Below are 6,242 nucleotides of genomic sequence, written 5' to 3' on the forward strand. Positions count from 1 at the left end.
TCGTAAGCGCTTTTTCTTTATATGTTATTCCAGTGGATCGCTATGAATAATAATATTTATCAACATACTTCACATCGTGATGGTGGTATACCACTATATATAGTTGTGAGCGTAGCTGCCTTCCAAGCATTTGACCCGGTTTCGATTCCCGGCCATCGCACGCGCTTCTTCTTTATATGTTATTCCAGTGTATCGCTATGAATAATAATATTTATCAACACATTTCACATCGCGATGGTGGTATAGTGGTGAGCATAGCTGCCTTCTAAGCAGTTGACCCGGGTTCGATTCCCGGCCATCGCACGCGTTTCTTCTTTATGTGTTATTCCAGTGTATCGCTATGAATAATAATATTTATCAACATATATCACATCGCGATGGTGGTATAGTGGTGAGCATAGTTGCCTTCCAAGCAGTTGACCCGGTTTCGATTCCCGGCCATCGCACGCGCTTCTTCTTTATATGTTATTCCAGTGTATCGCTATGAATAATAATATTTATCAAGATACTTCACATCGCGATGGTGGTATAGTGGTGAGCGTAGCTGCCTTCCAAGCAGTTGACCCGGGTTCGATTCCCGGCCATCGCACGCGCTTCTTCTTTATATGTTATTCCAGTGTATCGCTATGAATAATAATATTTGTAACGTTATTTCACCTCGTGATAGTGGTATAGTGGTGCGCATAGCTGCCTTCCAAGCAGTTGACCCGGGTTCGATTCCAGGCCATCACACGCGCTTCTTCTTTATATGTTATTCCAGTGTATCGCTATGAATAATAATATTTGTAACGTTATTTCACCTCGTGATAGTGGTATAGTGGTGCGCATAGCTGCCTTCCAAGCAGTTGACCCGGGTTCGATTCCCGGCCATCGCACGCGCTTCTTCTTTATATGTTATTCCAGTGTATCGCTATGAATAATAATATTTGTAACGTTATATCACCTCGTGATAGTGGTATAGTGGTGAGCGTAGCTGCCTTCCACGCAGTTGACCTGCGTTCGATTTCCTGCCATCGCACGCGCTTCTTCTTTATATGTTATTCCAGTGTATCGCTATGAATAATAATATTGATCAAGATACTTCACATCGCGATGGTGGTATAGTGGTGAGCATAGCTGCCTTCCGAGCAGTTGACCCAGGGTCGATTCCCGGCCATCGTAAGCGGTTTTTCTTTATATTTTATTCCAGTGTATCGCTATGAATAATAATATTTGTAACGTTATTTCACCTCGTGATAGTGGTATAGTGGTGCGCATAGCTGCCTTCCAAGCAGTTGACCCGGGTTCGATTCCCGGCCATCGCACGCGCTTCTTCTTTATATGTTATTCCAGTGTATCGCTATGAATAATAATATTTGTAACGTTATATCACCTCGTGATAGTGGTATAGTGGTGAGCGTAGCTGCCTTCCACGCAGTTGACCTGCGTTCGATTTCCTGCCATCGCACGCGCTTCTTCTTTATATGTTATTCCAGTGTATCGCTATAAATAATAATATTTATCAAGATATATCACATCGCGATGGTGGTATAGTGGTGAGCATAGCTGCCTTCCAAGCAGTTGACCCGGGTTCGATTCCCGGCCATCGCACGCGCTTCTTCTTTATATGTTATTCCAGTGTATCGCTATGAATAATAATATTTATCAAGGTTTCTTCACATCGCGATGGTGGTATATTGGTGAGCATAGGTGCCTTCCACGCAGTTGACCTGCGTTCGATTCCCTGCCATCGCACGCGCTTCTTCTTTATATGTTATTCCAGTGTATCGCTATAAATAATAATATTTATCAAGGTATTTCACATCGCGACGGTGGTTTAGTGGTGAACAAAGCTGCCTTCCAAGCAGTTGACCCGGGTTCGATTCCCGGCCAGCGCACGCGCTTCTTCATTATATGTTATTCCAGTGTATCGCTATAAATAATAATATTTGTAACGTTATTTCACCTCGTGATAGTGGTATAGTGGTGAGCATAGCTGCCTTCCAAGCAGTTGACCCGGGTTCGATTCCCGGTTATCGCACGCGCTTCTTCTCTATATGTTATTCCAGTGTATCGCTATAAATAATAATATTTATCAAGATATATCACATCGCGATGGTGGTATAGTGGTGAGCATAGCTGCCTTCCAAGCAGTTGACCCGGGTTCGATTCCCGGTCATCGCACGCGCTTCTTCTTTATATTTTATTCCAGTGTATCGCTATGAATAATAATATTTATCAAGATACTTCACATCGCGATGGTGGTATATTGGTGAGCATAGGTGCCTTCCACGCAGTTGACCTGCGTTCGATTCCCTGCCATCGCACGCGCTTCTTCTTTATATGTTATTCCAGTGTATCGCTATAAATAATAATATTTATCAAGGTATTTCACATCGCGACTGTGGTTTAGTGGTGAACAAAGCTGCCTTCCAAGCAGTTGACCCGGGTTCGATTCCCGGCCAGCGCACGCGCTTCTTCTTTATATGTTATTCCAGTGTATCGCTATAAATAATAATATTTGTAACGTTATTTCACCTCGTGATAGTGGTATAGTGGTGAGCATAGCTGCCTTCCAAGCAGTTGACCCGGGTTCGATTCCCGGTTATCGCACGCGATTCTTTGTTGTATGTTATTCCAGTGTATCGCTATGAATAATAATATTTATCAACATATTTTACATCGCGATGGTGGTATAGTGGTGAGCATAGCTGCCTTCCAAGCTGTTGACCCGGGTTCGATTCCCGGCCATCGCACGCGCTTCTTCTTTATATGTTATTCCAGTGTATCGCTATGAATAATAATATTGATCAGGCTACTTCACATCGTGATGGTGGTATAGTGGTGAGCATAGCTGCCTGCCAAGCAGTTGACCCGGGTTCGATTCCCGGCCAGCGCACGCGCTTCTTCTTTATATGTTATTCCAGTGTATCGCTATGAATAATAATATTGATCAAGATACTTCACATCGCGATGGTGGTATAGTGGTGAGCATAGCTGCCTTCCGAGCAGTTGACCCAGTGTCGATTCCCGGCCATCGTAAGCGCTTTTTCTTTATATGTTATTCCAGTGGATCGCTATGAATAATAATATTTATCAACATACTTCACATCGTGATGGTGGTATACCACTATATATAGTTGTGAGCGTAGCTGCCTTCCAAGCATTTGACCCGGTTTCGATTCCCGGCCATCGCACGCGCTTCTTCTTTATATGTTATTCCAGTGTATCGCTATGAATAATAATATTTATCAACACATTTCACATCGCGATGGTGGTATAGTGGTGAGCATAGCTGCCTTCTAAGCAGTTGACCCGGGTTCGATTCCCGGCCATCGCACGCGCTTCTTCTTTATGTGTTATTCCAGTGTATCGCTATGAATAATAATATTTATCAACATATATCACATCGCGATGGTGGTATAGTGGTGAGCATAGTTGCCTTCCAAGCAGTTGACCCGGTTTCGATTCCCGGCCATCGCACGCGCTTCTTCTTTATATGTTATTCCAGTGTATCGCTATGAATAATAATATTTATCAAAATACTTCACATCGCGATGGTGGTATAGTGGTGAGCGTAGCTGCCTTCCAAGCAGTTGACCCGGGTTCGATTCCCGGCCATCGCACGCGCTTCTTCTTTATATGTTATTCCAGTGTATCGCTATGAATAATAATATTTGTAACGTTATTTCACCTCGTGATAGTGGTATAGTGGTGCGCATAGCTGCCTTCCAAGCAGTTGACCCGGGTTCGATTCCAGGCCATCACACGCGCTTCTTCTTTATATGTTATTCCAGTGTATCGCTATGAATAATAATATTTGTAACGTTATATCACCTCGTGATAGTGGTATAGTGGTGAGCGTAGCTGCCTTCCACGCAGTTGACCTGCGTTCGATTTCCTGCCATCGCACGCGCTTCTTCTTTATATGTTATTCCAGTGTATCGCTATGAATAATAATATTGATCAAGATACTTCACATCGCGATGGTGGTATAGTGGTGAGCATAGCTGCCTTCCGAGCAGTTGACCCAGGGTCGATTCCCGGCCATCGTAAGCGCTTTTTCTTTATATGTTATTCCAGTGTATCGCTATGAATAATAATATTTGTAACGTTATTTCACCTCGTGATAGTGGTATAGTGGTGCGCATAGCTGCCTTCCAAGCAGTTGACCCGGGTTCGATTCCCGGCCATCGCACGCGCTTCTTCTTTATATGTTATTCCAGTGTATCGCTATGAATAATAATATTTGTAACGTTATATCACCTCGTGATAGTGGTATAGTGGTGAGCGTAGCTGCCTTCCACGCAGTTGACCTGCGTTCGATTTCCTGTCATCGCACGCGCTTCTTCTTTATATGTTATTCCAGTGTATCGCTATAAATAATAATATTTATCAAGATATATCACATCGCGATGGTGGTATAGTGGTGAGCATAGCTGCCTTCCAAGCAGTTGACCCGGGTTCGATTCCCGGCCATCGCACGCGCTTCTTCTTTATATGTTATTCCAGTGTATCGCTATGAATAATAATATTTATCAAGATACTTCACATCGCGATGGTGGTATAGTGGTGCGCATAGCTGCCTTCCAAGCAGTTGACCCGGGTTCGATTCCCGGCCATCGCACGCGCTTCTTCTTTATATGTTATTCCAGTGTATCGCTATGAATAATAATATTTGTAACGTTACATCACCTCGTGATAGTGGTATAGTGGTGAGCGTAGCTACCTTCCACGCAGTTGACCTGCGTTCGATTTCCTGCCATCGCACGCGCTTCTTCTTTATATGTTATTCCAGTGTATCGCTATAAATAATAATATTTATCAAGATATATCACATCGCGATGGTGGTATAGTGGTGAGCATAGCTGCCTTCCAAGCAGTTGACCCGGGTTCGATTCCCGGCCATCGCACGCGCTTCTTCTTTATATGTTATTCCAGTGTATCGCTATGAATAATAATATTTATCAAAATACTTCACATCGCGATGGTGGTATATTGGTGAGCATAGGTGCCTTCCACGCAGTTGACCTGCGTTCGATTCCCTGCCATCGCACGCGCTTCTTCTTTATATGTTATTCCAGTGTATCGCTATAAATAATAATATTTATCAAGGTATTTCACATCGCGACTGTGGTTTAGTGGTGAACAAAGCTGCCTTCCAAGCAGTTGACCCGGGTTCGATTCCCGGCCAGCGCACGCGCTTCTTCTTTATATGTTATTCCAGTGTATCGCTATAAATAATAATATTTGTAACGTTATTTCACCTCGTGATAGTGGTATAGTGGTGAGCATAGCTGCCTTCCAAGCAGTTGACCCGGGTTCGATTCCCGGTTATCGCACGCGATTCTTTGTTGTATGTTATTCCAGTGTATCGCTATGAATAATAATATTTATCAACATATTTCACATCGCGATGGTGGTATAGTGGTGAGCATAGCTGCCTTCCAAGCTGTTGACCCGGGTTCGATTCCCGGCCATCGCACGCGCTTCTTCTTTATATGTTATTCCAGTGTATCGCTATGAATAATAATATTGATCAAGCTACTTCACATCGTGATGGTGGTATAGTGGTGAGCATAGCTGCCTGCCAAGCAGTTGACGCGAGGTCGATTCCCGGCCGTCGCACGCGCTTCTTCTTTATATGTTATTCTAGTGTATCGCTATGAATAATAATATTTGTTACGTTATTTCACTATCACGATTCCCTGGAATAAAAGATTGCGCGTGCCATGGCCGGGAAACGGACCCGGGTCAACTGCTTGGAAGGCAGCTATGCTCACCACTATACCACCATCAAGATGTGGAGTTTTGTGAGTGATATTTCCCTTTATAACGATTCCCTGGAATACAATTTAAGGAAAAAAAGGTGGTTCTTGCTTGCCAGAATCTTGTGTAACTAATATTTGGGCCACGGCGTGACCCACTTGTTTTTTCGGAAATTTCAAGGTAAATAGAGTTTTGCCTACATATTCTCCGCTCGCCAAAAGGCATTCTTGTTATCAAGTATCAATTGGAAACCCCTTTCACGATGATATTATTTCGGTTGTTGCGCGTAGCGTCGCGTGGTTCGGATAGGTCGTAGCAAAACCACACCTTGAAACGACCGCCATGATATTACTTCAGGGTCGAAGGGACGTATTAGAAGTTGTACGGCGCATAGTCCCTGAAACCCTGGGGTTCGGGTTAAAGCTAAAGTAATATGTTTGTGTTCAGTTTCAAGTCTATTTTTATACCAAAGCTATATTGGCGTAGATGGTCAA

At 43.5% G+C, this 6,242-nt stretch overlaps 11 non-coding genes across 11 annotated transcripts; all 11 read left to right on the top strand.

Annotated features, from left to right (window-relative positions):
- Nucleotides 1-231: 231 nt before the first annotated feature.
- Nucleotides 232-303, top strand: TRNAR-UCU (transfer RNA arginine (anticodon UCU)). Its single transcript has one exon. It is a non-coding gene; the product is annotated as a tRNA-Arg (tRNA).
- Nucleotides 304-517: 214 nt separating this feature from the next.
- TRNAG-UCC (transfer RNA glycine (anticodon UCC)) lies at nt 518-589 on the top strand. The gene has a single exon. It is a non-coding gene; the product is annotated as a tRNA-Gly (tRNA).
- Nucleotides 590-1,518: 929 nt separating this feature from the next.
- On the top strand, nt 1,519-1,590 carry TRNAG-UCC (transfer RNA glycine (anticodon UCC)). Its single transcript has one exon. It is a non-coding gene; the product is annotated as a tRNA-Gly (tRNA).
- Nucleotides 1,591-2,091: 501 nt separating this feature from the next.
- Nucleotides 2,092-2,163, top strand: TRNAG-UCC (transfer RNA glycine (anticodon UCC)). Its single transcript has one exon. It is a non-coding gene; the product is annotated as a tRNA-Gly (tRNA).
- A 500-nt stretch (nt 2,164-2,663) lies between these two features.
- Nucleotides 2,664-2,735, top strand: TRNAG-UCC (transfer RNA glycine (anticodon UCC)). The gene has a single exon. It is a non-coding gene; the product is annotated as a tRNA-Gly (tRNA).
- Nucleotides 2,736-2,806: 71 nt separating this feature from the next.
- TRNAG-GCC (transfer RNA glycine (anticodon GCC)) lies at nt 2,807-2,880 on the top strand. The gene has a single exon. It is a non-coding gene; the product is annotated as a tRNA-Gly (tRNA).
- Nucleotides 2,881-3,247: 367 nt separating this feature from the next.
- TRNAR-UCU (transfer RNA arginine (anticodon UCU)) lies at nt 3,248-3,319 on the top strand. Its single transcript has one exon. It is a non-coding gene; the product is annotated as a tRNA-Arg (tRNA).
- Nucleotides 3,320-3,533: 214 nt separating this feature from the next.
- TRNAG-UCC (transfer RNA glycine (anticodon UCC)) lies at nt 3,534-3,605 on the top strand. The gene has a single exon. It is a non-coding gene; the product is annotated as a tRNA-Gly (tRNA).
- Nucleotides 3,606-4,391: 786 nt separating this feature from the next.
- On the top strand, nt 4,392-4,463 carry TRNAG-UCC (transfer RNA glycine (anticodon UCC)). The gene has a single exon. It is a non-coding gene; the product is annotated as a tRNA-Gly (tRNA).
- Nucleotides 4,464-4,820: 357 nt separating this feature from the next.
- On the top strand, nt 4,821-4,892 carry TRNAG-UCC (transfer RNA glycine (anticodon UCC)). The gene has a single exon. It is a non-coding gene; the product is annotated as a tRNA-Gly (tRNA).
- A 500-nt stretch (nt 4,893-5,392) lies between these two features.
- TRNAG-UCC (transfer RNA glycine (anticodon UCC)) lies at nt 5,393-5,464 on the top strand. The gene has a single exon. It is a non-coding gene; the product is annotated as a tRNA-Gly (tRNA).
- The last annotated feature ends 778 nt before the right edge of the window (nt 5,465-6,242 follow it).

The sequence above is a fragment of the Leiobunum rupestre genome, chromosome 1 (assembly GCF_980474605.1).
Source record: "Leiobunum rupestre chromosome 1, qqLeiRupe1.1.hap1, whole genome shotgun sequence".
Lineage (NCBI taxonomy): Eukaryota > Metazoa > Arthropoda > Arachnida > Opiliones > Sclerosomatidae > Leiobunum > Leiobunum rupestre.